Raw genomic sequence first — 12,798 nt, 5'->3', positions numbered from 1 at the left:
TCTGTGTTCTGTGACCAAGAAAAGAAGAGGACTTTTTTTTATGAGTATTCCCTGAGTCTTGACTAAAACTACACTCTGGGGTAGGACATCTGTCCCAGCATGCTTTCCTGACTGAGTTGCATAGCTATAGCTGTGTTTCATAGACACTCACTTAAGGGCTGACTTAATCCCTTCAGATCCGTCTAAAGGGGCAGTGAACCATCTATTAGAGGCCTTTCAGTTCCCAGGAGGAAATGGGACTCTTCCTCCTCAAGTCAACCTGTTATGCTTAGACTTCCCTGTGCTCAACTAGAAATCACTATTTGGATCATAAAATTTATGACTAATATTTGCAATTGGAACAACCTTAGGGCTACATGCTGCAAAAATTATGGACTCAGCATAAAATTAAACAGCCTTTTTATGCTGTACAACTTTTGTCAGTTATGCTAATGACTGCAGCTTCATGACTGTTGCAGTTCCACGTGGTCAGCACTCCAAGGGCCTTGACACCTATGCCCCACTGCCTTAGAAACACCTACCTCTGACTCTTTAATCAACCTACTGCTAGGGTTTGGGTGTTTGTGTCCCTTCAAAATTCATGTTGAAACTTAATCCCCACTGTGGTGGTATTACGAGGTGGGCTTTTTAGGAAGTGATTAAGTCATGAGGGCTAAGAACTCATGAATGAGATGAACACCCTCATACAAGAGGCTTCAGGGTTGAACTCAGTGGCTCATGCCTGTAATCCTAGCACTTTGGGAGGCCAAGGAGGGCAAATCACGAGGTCAGGAGTTTAAGACCAGCCTGCCCAACATGGTGAAATCCCATCTCTACAAAAAATACAAAAAATTAGCTGGGTGTGGTGGTGAGTGCCTGTAATCCCAGCTACTTGGGAGGCTGAGGCAGGAGAATTGCTTGAACCTGGGAGGTGGAGGTTGCAGTGAGCTGAGATCCCGCCACTGCACTCCAGCCCAGGCGACAGTGTGATACTCCATCTCAAAAAAGAAAAAAGAGGCTTTGGAAGACAAACTGGCCCTCTGGCCCTTTTGCCATGTGAGGATGCAGTAAGAAGGTGCCATCTTGGAAGCAGAGAAGAAACCCACACCAAACACTGAATCTGCTGGCACCTTGATTTTGGACTTCCCAGGCTTCAGAACAGGGAGAAATAAAATTCCTACTATTTATAAGTTACCAGTTTAAGGTACTTTGTTATAACAGCAGGAATAAACTAACACATTTACCTTCACGTCTTAACTACTTAGTCTTTTGTAATTCAGTTCTCTCCTCAGGTTTCTAATAGCTTCCTTCCTGAAAACTTTTTTCCTGAAATGAAGATCTCTTCTGCACCTTAAGCCAGGTGCTAACACTGCTACAGCAAGATCGACAACTGGTCAGATTGCTGTCCTCATAAAAGCATAGTAATCACCTTCAGCTGGGCTCTCAGATCGAACAGCCTGGCAATCTTCTTTGTTTCCCTGGTCAGTGTCTTCCCATTTCCATGTCAAAATTCCTGTCAAACTTCTGACTCTCTTACCTGTCTCAGCAAATGGGAACTCTCCACATCTCTGCACCTACCTGTTTTCATGCTTCTGTGTGGCTTCACTCCTCACATTTGACAAGGAGCTTCTCCTCCTATGAAAGGCCATTTTCCTCCATCCCATCGTATCTCAGCATCTCAGGGATCTTGCACTGATCATTTTCACATCTTCAGAGATGATTCAAGAAACATATCACCTGAGCAGCAGCCTGGCATGCCCATTTGTAAGACGTGAAGAGCATCTTTGAAATAAATTATTAGAGAAATACAGTACCAGTTAATTTAGGCTTTCCTATATAAGCAAAGCATATATTGACCTTTTTCTTACTGAATAGAAATTTAAACCAAACGAAATAAAACAAAGCAGCATATTCTTCTGACTCTGGTCCTTCACGAATGAGTTTTTGTGATCCGTCCCACTGCAGGATGCAAGGATGTGTAAGTAGAACCACAGTGTTGTCACCAGCCCTGAAGTTGGCCAGCTGACCACTGTTTGGAGGCAAATGAAATCCTCGGGCCCAACACAGTGGAGAAACATCAAACGTGTATTTGATTACATAAAATCAATTACATATGCGCCACTAAAGAGAGTAGAAGTGAGAGCTGAGCAAATAACAATTTAAATATCATGAGAAATTCTGCCTGCTGGTCCCCTCACTGCTCATATGACCCAAAATAGTGGTGTCAGGGAGGAGAAAAACTAATCCCTGGAGTGTGTACAAGGCCCATCTTCGTTAATTCATTCCTCATCACACAGACACTGGAGTGATCATTACTGTTAGCATCAGTCATTGTGAATCACATTATCCTCAGAGTCACACACAGATATTCTGAATGTATAGGGTGTATTTAGCATTATTGTTTTTCTTTTTTTAAAAAAAATACTTGCATTCTCCTTATCTTGTTACCTCGTAACTAAAAATACTTTAGAGTTATATTTTGCATATGTACAGGTAATTATATCCTTGACATTACTGTCTAGTTTACACATGTATACATGCATATTACCATAGAGCAGTGTATATACCAAACCACGGACACTCCACTTTATATTTAATGTAAGGGATTACCCAAGGACGAATTTGAGAAAATATCATTATCACTTAGCGCTTTGACTTTATAACCTACCTGCTACATGAGTTGCCATCCTTGTAATGTAGAGTATATTGTAACATAAACAGTAATACTGTTTTCCAGGAGAGAGTGACTTATCTGATAAATGCACCCAAAATATGACCTGATTTTGAAAATTACAATAGAAACTAAGAACTACAGAAAAACTGGAAAACTTCTTGCCAATATGAATCTAGGAATAAAGAACTTTAAAATATTTTGAACAAAATCTGTAGATAACATGCTTAAGTTACTTCTATCCATAGAATTTGGAATGAGTAAATATCCAGTTTTGAGTAAAAAAAAAAAAAAATCTGAACTATAAGACAATTCCAAATAAGTTAAATGCTGTATAATGTTCAGTGCTTAAACTCCTTTAAATCAGAATTTTAATAAAAAATAAGGTATGCCATTTTCCTTACATTAAAAGTCAGTTTTCCCCTGTCTCCATTAAGTAAATATTAGCCAAATATTTTTAAAAAATCACCTTGTCGAGGGTTCAAATTATTAGCCTATAACAATTTTGGTTTGCTATATTTTATGTATCTTAAGACATTTATTCGGAACTAGCTCTTTCCTGTGTTAAAACAAAATTAAAAATCCAACCAAAAAAACTCCTTTGACCCGATGTCCTCTCCAGTCACTGTTATATCATCTCACCTTCCTAGCCAAACTTTGAGACAAGATCTCACCCTGTTGCCCAGGCTGGAGTGGCAGTGGCACCTCCCGGCTCAGGTGACCTTCCCACTTCAGCCTCCTAGGTAGATGGGACTACAGGCATTTGCCACCGTGCCTTTGTATTTTTTTGTAGAGACAGGGTTTCACCATATTGCCCAGGCTTGTCTTGAATTGCTGGGCTCAAGAGATCCTCACACCTCAGCCTCCCAAAGTGCTGGGATTACAGGCATAAACCACTGCACCTGGCTCTAGCCTAACTTTTTAAATTAGCTAAGGTTTTTTGCAATTCTGAAACCTGACTTATTCAGTCTTTTAAGTGGTCTCCTCAATTTAATTTTTGCTCTAATCCATTCTCCAAACTGTAAGTTGAGTAACTTCTAAAATACAGATTTCATCATGACACTCTCAATCTTGAAATCCTTCTATTGCTCTCTATTCCTATACAGTGTTAATTCTACTACATCGTTTATCATGTTCTCCACCACCTGGTGCCTACTACCTCAACAGCTCAGCTCTTGCTGCTCACATATACTTAGAGCTCTAGGCCATTAATCTTTCCCTGTTCAGTTTCTCAATTGTTCCCTGTTCATTTTCTCAATTGTGTCATGCTCACTCTCACCAGAAAGTTACCCAGAATGTTTCCTCTGTCTGGGACTTCTCTTGTTGGATTTTCAAGGCTCTTACCCTTCACGTCTCTCAGCTTAAAAGTGTCTTCTCCATCACGGTCTTCGTTAGGGTTCCCTGCCACACGTTGTCCTTGTGAGACAGCCAGGTGGGAGGGGGGACCCGGAAAAACTCCAACCAGCCTGCCCACTGAGTTGGAGACTCCGAAGCTCACCGTGTTTGCAGCCGGGAGGAACCCGGCCCCTCCTCTTCCTGTGTGGAATCTAAGATTCAAACTGCCAGGCCGGAAGTGCTCTAGCAGAGGGTGTTTCTCCCTTTTTTCCTTTTTCATTCAATAAAACCCTGCTTTACTCACCCTTTAAGCTATCTGCCAGCCTAAATTTTCATGGCCATGGCAGGGACAAGAACCCTATCTTTAGCTGAACTAAGGAAAAGAGAGACCTGCAACATTTTTGGCAGGCAACGTGGGGGCTTAAGAAGTGGTGAGTGAAATGGGGACTCAAAACTTCTCACTGTTCCTCCTAAGCATTTTCATTCTCCAACTTCTGAGGGTGGGGGAAACATGCCCTCAATCCCGGTAGGGTCATGGAAAAGCCCTTTCCTTCCTTTTCTGGGAAGGACAGGTGAGCGGGGGCTTCACTCTCCCTCTCCCCTCCGTGTAGAGGCTGAGACGCATGGCCCAGGGATCCCACACAGCTGGCTGGCTGCAAGGGTTCAAAGACGTGGTGGAAGAATTGTGAAAATTAATATTGCAGAAGACGTTCTCTGTGTGAACATATTAACTAAATTTAAAGGGGTTATAAATTGTTTTTGCTTTTTGAGATTTCCAAGTCATCATTTTAGCAAAATAAATCACTAATGATATCTGGAACTCCCTTTCATAATATCAAGTGTTTCAAACCTTGAACAGTCCTCCCCAAATCAAACTTCAGTTTCAAAATTGTCTTTCCTGGCATGTGGCTTTTTGAATACTTAAGAGGGCCCCTGAAGTATCCAGAAAAGAGGGGTAAACAGGATTATTTGGCATGCTTGGGTAGATGGAATTGCCAAAATGATGCTAAGTCTTCTTTAGGTTATATATTGGTAAATACTAATATATGTTCCAAAATTGTATGGGATTGTAAAAATTCTAATGTCTGAGTGTATGCTATCAATCATAATTAAGTTTTTTATGTTGTTATTGTAAACCATAACTTCTTTGTCAATTGTGTTTCTAACTTTCACTACCCTGGACATTTTGATATTCACAGACAATTGTTGTCTTGTTTTAATCATTTTCAAAAGATGGTTTATCATAGGCTATACGATTCTGACAGGTGCTCTCAATACAATTTCTGATTGTATTTGAGACAATCAGGTTTCTACCAACTTTGGAGATTGTGACATTGGAATAAAGGAAAATGTACAAGACTCATGAAGAACTGAAATGTTCACAAATATCAAGCAAAACCAGAGCTAACTAAATGGACTGAATTCAGAAAGCTGAAGCAAACTTTTTTACTTTTGCTTGGAATATCGGTGATCTTTGTTTTGTTTTTCAGAGTCAAGGAAACTTATTTTGAGCTCTTTACGGCCTTTAATAATTGAATAAGATATGCACTCCTGGGATCAAGATTTAGAGCATGTTTGTTTGTCCCTGCCCAGTTCCTCTAGAATTTGGAAACTATCTGTGTCTATTCCTATGGCAATATAGTTGTTTGTATCAGTACAATAAAAATCCATTTTTATTTTGCAATAGGACACAATTGGAAAAACTGGTAATTTTACCAAGGTTTTGATTGGAAGGGTATGCTTCCCTTTCAGGAGTTAATCTAGACTTGGAGAGTCAATAAAAGCCCTATGGGGAAACTAGCCTCATACTGTCATCTACACAGTCCCTGTACGGGTTTCCTGACCTGTGGTCAGTAAAGAATGTCACTTCCTAACAGGTCTAGGAACTCCAAGTTTATCTTGGGACCTTAAGAGGAGAGGATCATCCAACTCACAGGTATTTGAGGATACAAACCCATGGCTGGGCTGGGCTTTAAAAAGTCTTAATCTGAGATTCCTTGTGGAACAGAATTTCATCAAAGCCAATCCAAAAGGCCTATGTATAAATAATTATTCCTGCTGCATTTTATGCAAATAATCAGGACAAGTATAAAGCTCAAGTCTGTTTTGCAAACCACTCAGTACTATGATGATTTGTTTTTTAACAAATATGAGGACTGGAGAGAGAGAAATCATGTTCCAAAACTTACCATACATTTGTCATGAAATTCTAATCTCACTAGTTGTTTTTAAGTTTTTGCCTACATTTTACACTAGTCTTGCTTGTTCCTCTGAACCAACCAGCAATCTCCAGCTGCAACTCAGAAAGAACAAAAGTGATGAGTAATATAGAAATCAATATTCTAGTGCTGAGCAATTATCCTGCAAATCCCGCCAGGTAATAAGAATAAATAGGATGCCCATCATGTGAAAATTTCCTTTTTGAGAAAATAAGACCAAGGGAACTAACCAGAGCTAAGCACCATGTACCCAAATCCTAGCAAGCATAACTGTATCCACCAGTTATCCAGATATGTCACATGACATCCTTTCCTCCCCTTGTTGGAGGACTCAGTTCCACAGTTTCACCTTGGCATTTGGCTCCTGAAAAGGAGGCCCTCCTCTCCCCCACCCCCTAGACACATTTTTGTCCCAGGCTCAATTCCAAGCTTCAGGTCAAAGCTCAGAAAAGAAAACTGGATCTAAGGGATCCAGAGGTAAATGATCCTCTGGATCCATTTTAAAACAGGTTAAAAGGCACAGCACAGGTGAGCGTGGCTGATTCCTGCCAATTAAGCCAAATCCAAGCTTCATATTTCATGGATAAGAGCCATGTTAGTATCCATGGCATAAATGAGGCCTACGGAATCCAAAACTACTGACAGCAGGGGAGATAGGGCATACATGGGTAAGAGCAGATGATTCCCACCCTTAAGCCCCCCTGCTTCATGGGTGCAAGTGACTTTGGCACTCATGGTGGAAACTGACAAGATCACTGGGACTCGGGGATGCAAGGATGGAAGAGGGAAAGAGGGTGCTCTTTCTTCTCTCCCTCACGTACCCTGGGTATCTGCTAGGAAGAGAAGGGAACCAAGCATACCTGCTCCCCTCTTTCTAGATGTGTAGCCATTCATCTTCAGTGTGTTCCCCTTTAGAATGCATCCTGAATCCCTGGAACTCCTTTGAAAAAGCACCTCCTTTTTATTCCTTTTACCTCCTGTTCTCTCTTCATTTATAGGTAATTGTGTCTCCATGTTATAAGACACTCCCCTCAGATGCATCCCCCAAACTGGAAGGAGTTAATTTCCCAAACCTTAAACTGGTTGGCTTAGGATTGAGCCCAGGGGAAGGGAACCCAGAAGCAAACTTGTAGAAGGCCTCAGAATTTTTGAGCTGTCTTTACCCCTCCCCTTGTTTTGTTTTGATACATGTTTTCTAATAGCCTGGTTCGTCTGTTCTTGCCTTCAGGCCGTCAAACTCCAAACCGTCATGCAACGGGAGCCTCTGACAATGGCCCCTTCTGCTGGAGACCCTTAGATCAGTCTCTGAGGAAGCTCTGACTGCTGTATCCCCAAAACAGCACCCCCTGTCAGCAGGAAGCATTTAAGATCCAACTTTGTCCTTATCCTTAATCTAATGGCAGTTAGATGTACTTCTTTAGAGGGGAAAATGAGACAGCCAGGTGGGAGGGGGGTCCCTGGAGAAACTCCAAACAGCCTACCCACTGAGGTGGAGCCTAGGGAAGTTCATGATGTTTGCAGCACAGAGGAACCTGGTCACTCCCCCTCCTGTGTGAAACCTGGGATTCAGACGGCCAGGAGGAATGCACTCTAGCAGAGTCTTTCAAGTCTTGCAGGCCTTGCAAGAGTTCCTGTTTTCCTGGTTTTTGTTTTTCCCCTTTTCACCCAATAAAACCATGCTTTACTCACCCTTTAAGCCATCTGCCAGCCCAAATTTTTGTGGCCGTTGGACAGACAAGAATCCTGTCTTTAGCTGAACTGAGGAAAAGTCCTGCAACACTTGCCTGTCCCCTCCATGTTATTCACCACACTTGCCATACCTGGTTTAGTGCCTGTACAAAGATCCCATGAAGGTATCTGTCTGCTTTACCCGTTTTCACTTCAGAACCTAGTACCATGCTTGGCAGATAGAATGCCTCTAGTAAATATTTGTGAAATAAATAATAATCTAATCTAAGGGTTCCCTTCTGGCATCTGATAAACATTTCAAATTTTTTTTATTGCATTTTAGGTTTTGGGGTACATGTGAAAAACATGCAAGATTGTTGCATAGGTGCATACGTGGCAGTGTGATTTGCTGCCTTCCTCCCCTTCACCTATATGTGGCATTTCTCCCCATGCTCTCTCTCCCCGACTCCCCACCCCCTGCTGTCCCCCCACTCCCCCACAACAGACCCCAGTGTATAGTGCTCCCCTCCCTGTGTCCATGTGTTCCCATCATTGTTCAACATCCGTCTATGAGTGAGAACATGCGATGTTTGATTTTGTGTTCTTGTGTCAATTTGCTGAGAATGATGGTTTCCAGGTTCATCCATGTCCCTACAAAGGATGCAAACTCATCATTTTTGATGGCTGCATAATATTCCATGGTGTATATGTGCCACATTTTTCCTGTCCAGTCTATCATCGATGGGCATTTGGGTTGGTTCCAGGTCTTTACTATTGTAAACTGTGCTGCCATGAACATTCGTGTGCATGTGTCCTTATAGTAGAACGATTTATAATCCTTTGGATATATACCCTGTAATAGGATTGCTGGGTCAAATGGAATTTCTATTTCTAGATACTTGAGGAATCACCACACTGTCTTCTACAATGATTGAACTAATTTACACTCACACCAACAGTGTAAAAGTGTTCCTATTTCTCCACATCCTCTCCAGCATCTGTTGTCTCCAGATTTTTTAATAATCGCCATTCTAACTGGCGTGAGATGGTATCTCAATGTAGTTTTGATTTGCATTTCTCTAATGACCAGTGATGATGAGCATTTTTTCATATGCTTGTTGGCCTCATGTATGTCTTCTTTCGTAAAGTATCTCTTCATATCCTTCACCCATTTTTGAATGGGCTTGTTTGTTTTTTTCTTGTAAATTTGTTTTAGTTCGTTGTAAATTCTGGATATCAGCCCTTCAATTTCTTTATCACTGCTTTGCTCCAGAAATACTTCACTTATCCTTATTTTTTCAAGAAGAGAAATGTTTTATAATCTGAGAATATGGAATGCTTAACAAAATTGCATTGTACCCTGAGCAGATAATGTTCTTCAAATGTGTATTCAATAGTCAGTCAACCAAAATAAATAAGTGTTACTTCTAATTTGAAAAATGGAAATATAGAAAGAGAAGATCTTGAGAATCACTCTCATATATTTCCACAATAATATTAAGTCAAAAAATAAAGTATTAAAAATATTAGAAACACATTTAAGAGATTTTAAATATTACATAGGTGCTGTAGATACACTTATATTTACTCTCTTAAATCTAAAAGCCATGAAAGAAAAAGTGGACATATTTGATTATGTAAAAATTTTAAATACTGTATGAGAAAATATGTGGATATGGTTTAGCTGTGTCTCCACCCAAATCTCAACTTGATTTGTAGCTCACATAATCCCCACATGTCTTTGGAGGGACCCAATGGGAGGTAATTGAATCATGGGGGCAGGTTTTTTCCATGCTGTTCTCTTGATAGTGAATAAGTCTCATAAGATCTGATTGTTTTATAAAGGGCAGTTCCCCTTCACACAGTCTCTTGCCTGCCACCATGTAAGATGTGCCTTTGTTCCTCCTTAGCCTTCCACTATGATTGTGAGGCCTCCCCAGCCATGTGGAACTGTGTGTCCATTAAATCTCTTTTTGTTTATAAATTACCCAGCCTCAGGTATTTCTTCATAGCAGTATGAAAATAGACTAATACAGTAAATTAGTACTAGTACAGTGGGGTATAGCTATTAAGATACCCCAAAATGGGTAAAGAATGTCACTTTCTAACAGGTCTAAGAACTCCAAGTTTATCTTGGGACCTTAAGAGGAGAGGATCATCCAACTCACAGGTATTTGAGGATACAAACCCATGGCTGGGCTTGGCTTTAAAAAGTCTTAATCTGAGACTCCTTGTGGAACAGAATTTCATCAAAGCCAATCCAAAAGGCCTATATATAAATAATTATTCCTGCTGCATTTTATGCAAATAATCAGGACAAGTATAAAGCTAAAGTCTGTTTTGCAAACCACTCAGTACTATGATGATTTGTTTTTTAACAAATATGAGGACTGGAGAGAGAGAAATCATGTTTTAAAACTTACCATACATTTGTCATGAAATTCTAAACTCACTAGTTGTTTTTAAGTTTTTGCCTACATTTTACACTAGTCTTGCTTGTTCCTCTGAACCAACCAGCAATCTCCAGCTGCAACTCAGAAAGAACAAAAGTGATGAGTAATATAGAAATCAATATTCTAGTGCTGAGCAATTATCCTGCAAATCCCGCCAGGTGACAAGAATAAATAGGATGCCCATGATATGAAGGTTTCCTTCTTGGGAAAATAAGACCCAAAAATGTGGAAGTTTACTTTGGAACTGGATACGAAGCAGAAGTTGGAACAGTCTGAGGGTTCAGAAGAAGACAGGAAAATATGGGAAAGTTTGGAACTTTCTAGAGACTTGTTGGATGGCTTTGACCAAAATGCTGATAGTGATATGGACAATAAAGTCCAGACTAGGTGGGCTCAAATGGAGATGAGGAACTAGTTGGGAACTGGAATGAAGGTTACTCTTGTTATGTTTTAGCAAAGAGTCTGGTGGCATTTTTCTCCCACCTTAGAGACCTGTGGAACTCTGAACTTGAGAGAGATGATTTAGGGTATCTGGCAGAAGAAATTTCCAAGCATCAAAGCTTTGAAGAGGAAGCAGAGCATAAAAGTTTGGAACATCTGTAGCCTGACAATGTGATAGAAAAGAAAATCCCATTTTCTGAGGAGAAATTCAAGTTGGCTGCAGAAATTTGCATAAGTAAAGAGAAGCCTAATGTTAATCACCAAGACAATAGGGAAAATGTCTCCATGACATGTCAGAGACCTTCACAGCAACCCCTCCTATCACAGACCCAGAGACCTAGGAGGGAAAAATGGTTTTTCTGGGCCAGGTCCAGGACCCACTGCTGCGTGCAGCCTAGGGACTTGGTATCCTGCATCCCAGCCCCTCCAGCCATGGCTAAAAGGGGCCAAGGTACAGCTCAGGCTGTTGCTTCAGAGAGTTCAAGCCCAAAGCCTTTGTGGCTGTCATGTGATGTTGGTCCTGCAGGTGCACAGAAGAACTGAGGTTTGGGGACCTCCACCTAGATTTCCAAGGATGTATGGAAATGCCTGAATGTACAGGCAGAAGTTTGCTGCAGCGGTGGAATCCTCATGGAGAACCTCTGCTAGGGCAGTGTGGAAGGGAAATGTGGCAATGAAGCCTCCCTCACACAGAGTCCCCACTGGGACACTGTCTAGTGGAGCTGTGAGAAGAGGGCTACTGTCCTCCAGGCCTCAGAATGGTGGATCCAACAACAGCTTGAACTGTGTGCCTGCAAAGTCCATAGATACTCAGTGCCAGTCTGTGGAAGCAGCTTAGAGGGGGGATGTACCCTGCAAAGCCACAGAGATAGAGCTGCCCAGGGCCATGGGAGCCCACCTATTGCATCAGCATGACCTGGATATGAGACATGGAGTCAAAGGAGATCATTTTGGAACTTTAAGGTTGAATGACAGCCCTATTGGATTTTGAACTGGCATGGGGCCTGTGGCCCCCTTGTTTTGGTCAATTTCTCCCATTTGGTGTGTGTATATTTATCAATACCTGTACCCCCATTGTATCTAGGAAGTAACTAACTTACTTTTGATTTTACAGGCTCCTAGGCAGAAAGAACTTGCCTTGTCTCAGATGAGACTTTGGACTTGGACTTTTGAGTTAACAATGGAATAAGTTAAGACTTTGGGGGACTGTTGGGAATGCATGATTGTATTTTGAAATGTGAGGACATAATCTGGGAGGGGCCAGAAGTAGAATGATATGGTTTGGCTGTGCCCCCACCCAAACTTCATCTTTTTTTTTGAGACAGAATCTTGCTCTGTCACCCAGGCTGGAAGGCAGTGGCATGATCTCTGCTCACTGCAGCCTCCGCCTCCCAGGTTCAAGTGATTCTCCTGTTTCAGCCTCCACAGTAGCTGGGATTACAGATGCGTACCATCATGCTTGGCTAATTTTTTTGTATTTTCAGTAGAGATTGGTTTCACCATGTTGACCAGGCCAATTTTCTGCTTCAGAGTCTTTCATTGGGCCAAGTGGCCCTTTCCATCATACAAGCATAAAGAAGAGCCACAGAGAGAAAACTGGCAAAGTGGAAGTCATAGTCTTTTGTAACCTAATCACAGAAGTGATATCCCACCACTTTTGCTATATACTAATTTTTAGAAGCAAGCCACTACATCCAGCCCACACTCATAGGAGGGGATTATGAAACAGCATGACTATCGGGACAGCATGGATATCAGGTCATTGGGAACCATTTTAGAAGGCTATCTACCATAGTAGTATAAGAATTGCTTTGATTAGAAAAAGATATGCCAACATGAATATGAGGATAAGAATAGGAAATTTAAACAATAAGATACGAGTGGGTAATCACATGAGAAAATCTAAATGATCATTTTACATATGAAGAGACTTTTATCTTCTCCAGTAGTCATGGAAATGCAAATTAACAGGTCAATGAAAAGATCATATTAACTATTAGATAAGACTCAGATTAATTTATAAAGATGAGCT

At 41.1% G+C, this 12,798-nt stretch overlaps 1 long non-coding RNA gene across 1 annotated transcript in view; it reads right to left on the bottom strand.

Moving 5' to 3' along the window:
• The window catches only part of LOC105731961 (uncharacterized), a 71,265-nt gene extending 67,181 nt beyond the window's left edge, over positions 1-4,084 (bottom strand). Inside the window, exons 1-2 of the long non-coding RNA XR_001110858.3 lie at positions 3,995-4,084; positions 1,558-1,761 (exon numbers count right to left, since the gene is read on the bottom strand). This is a non-coding gene — a long non-coding RNA (uncharacterized LOC105731961). The remainder of the gene's footprint in view (positions 1-1,557; positions 1,762-3,994) is intronic.
• Positions 4,085-12,798: the final 8,714 nt, after the last annotated feature.

This window comes from Aotus nancymaae, unplaced genomic scaffold (genome assembly GCF_030222135.1).
Source record: "Aotus nancymaae isolate 86718 unplaced genomic scaffold, 86718_ANA_hifiasm-v0.15.2.pri h1tg000014l, whole genome shotgun sequence".
Classification (NCBI taxonomy): domain Eukaryota; kingdom Metazoa; phylum Chordata; class Mammalia; order Primates; family Aotidae; genus Aotus; species Aotus nancymaae.
This window is presented reverse-complemented; position numbering and strand designations above follow the sequence as displayed.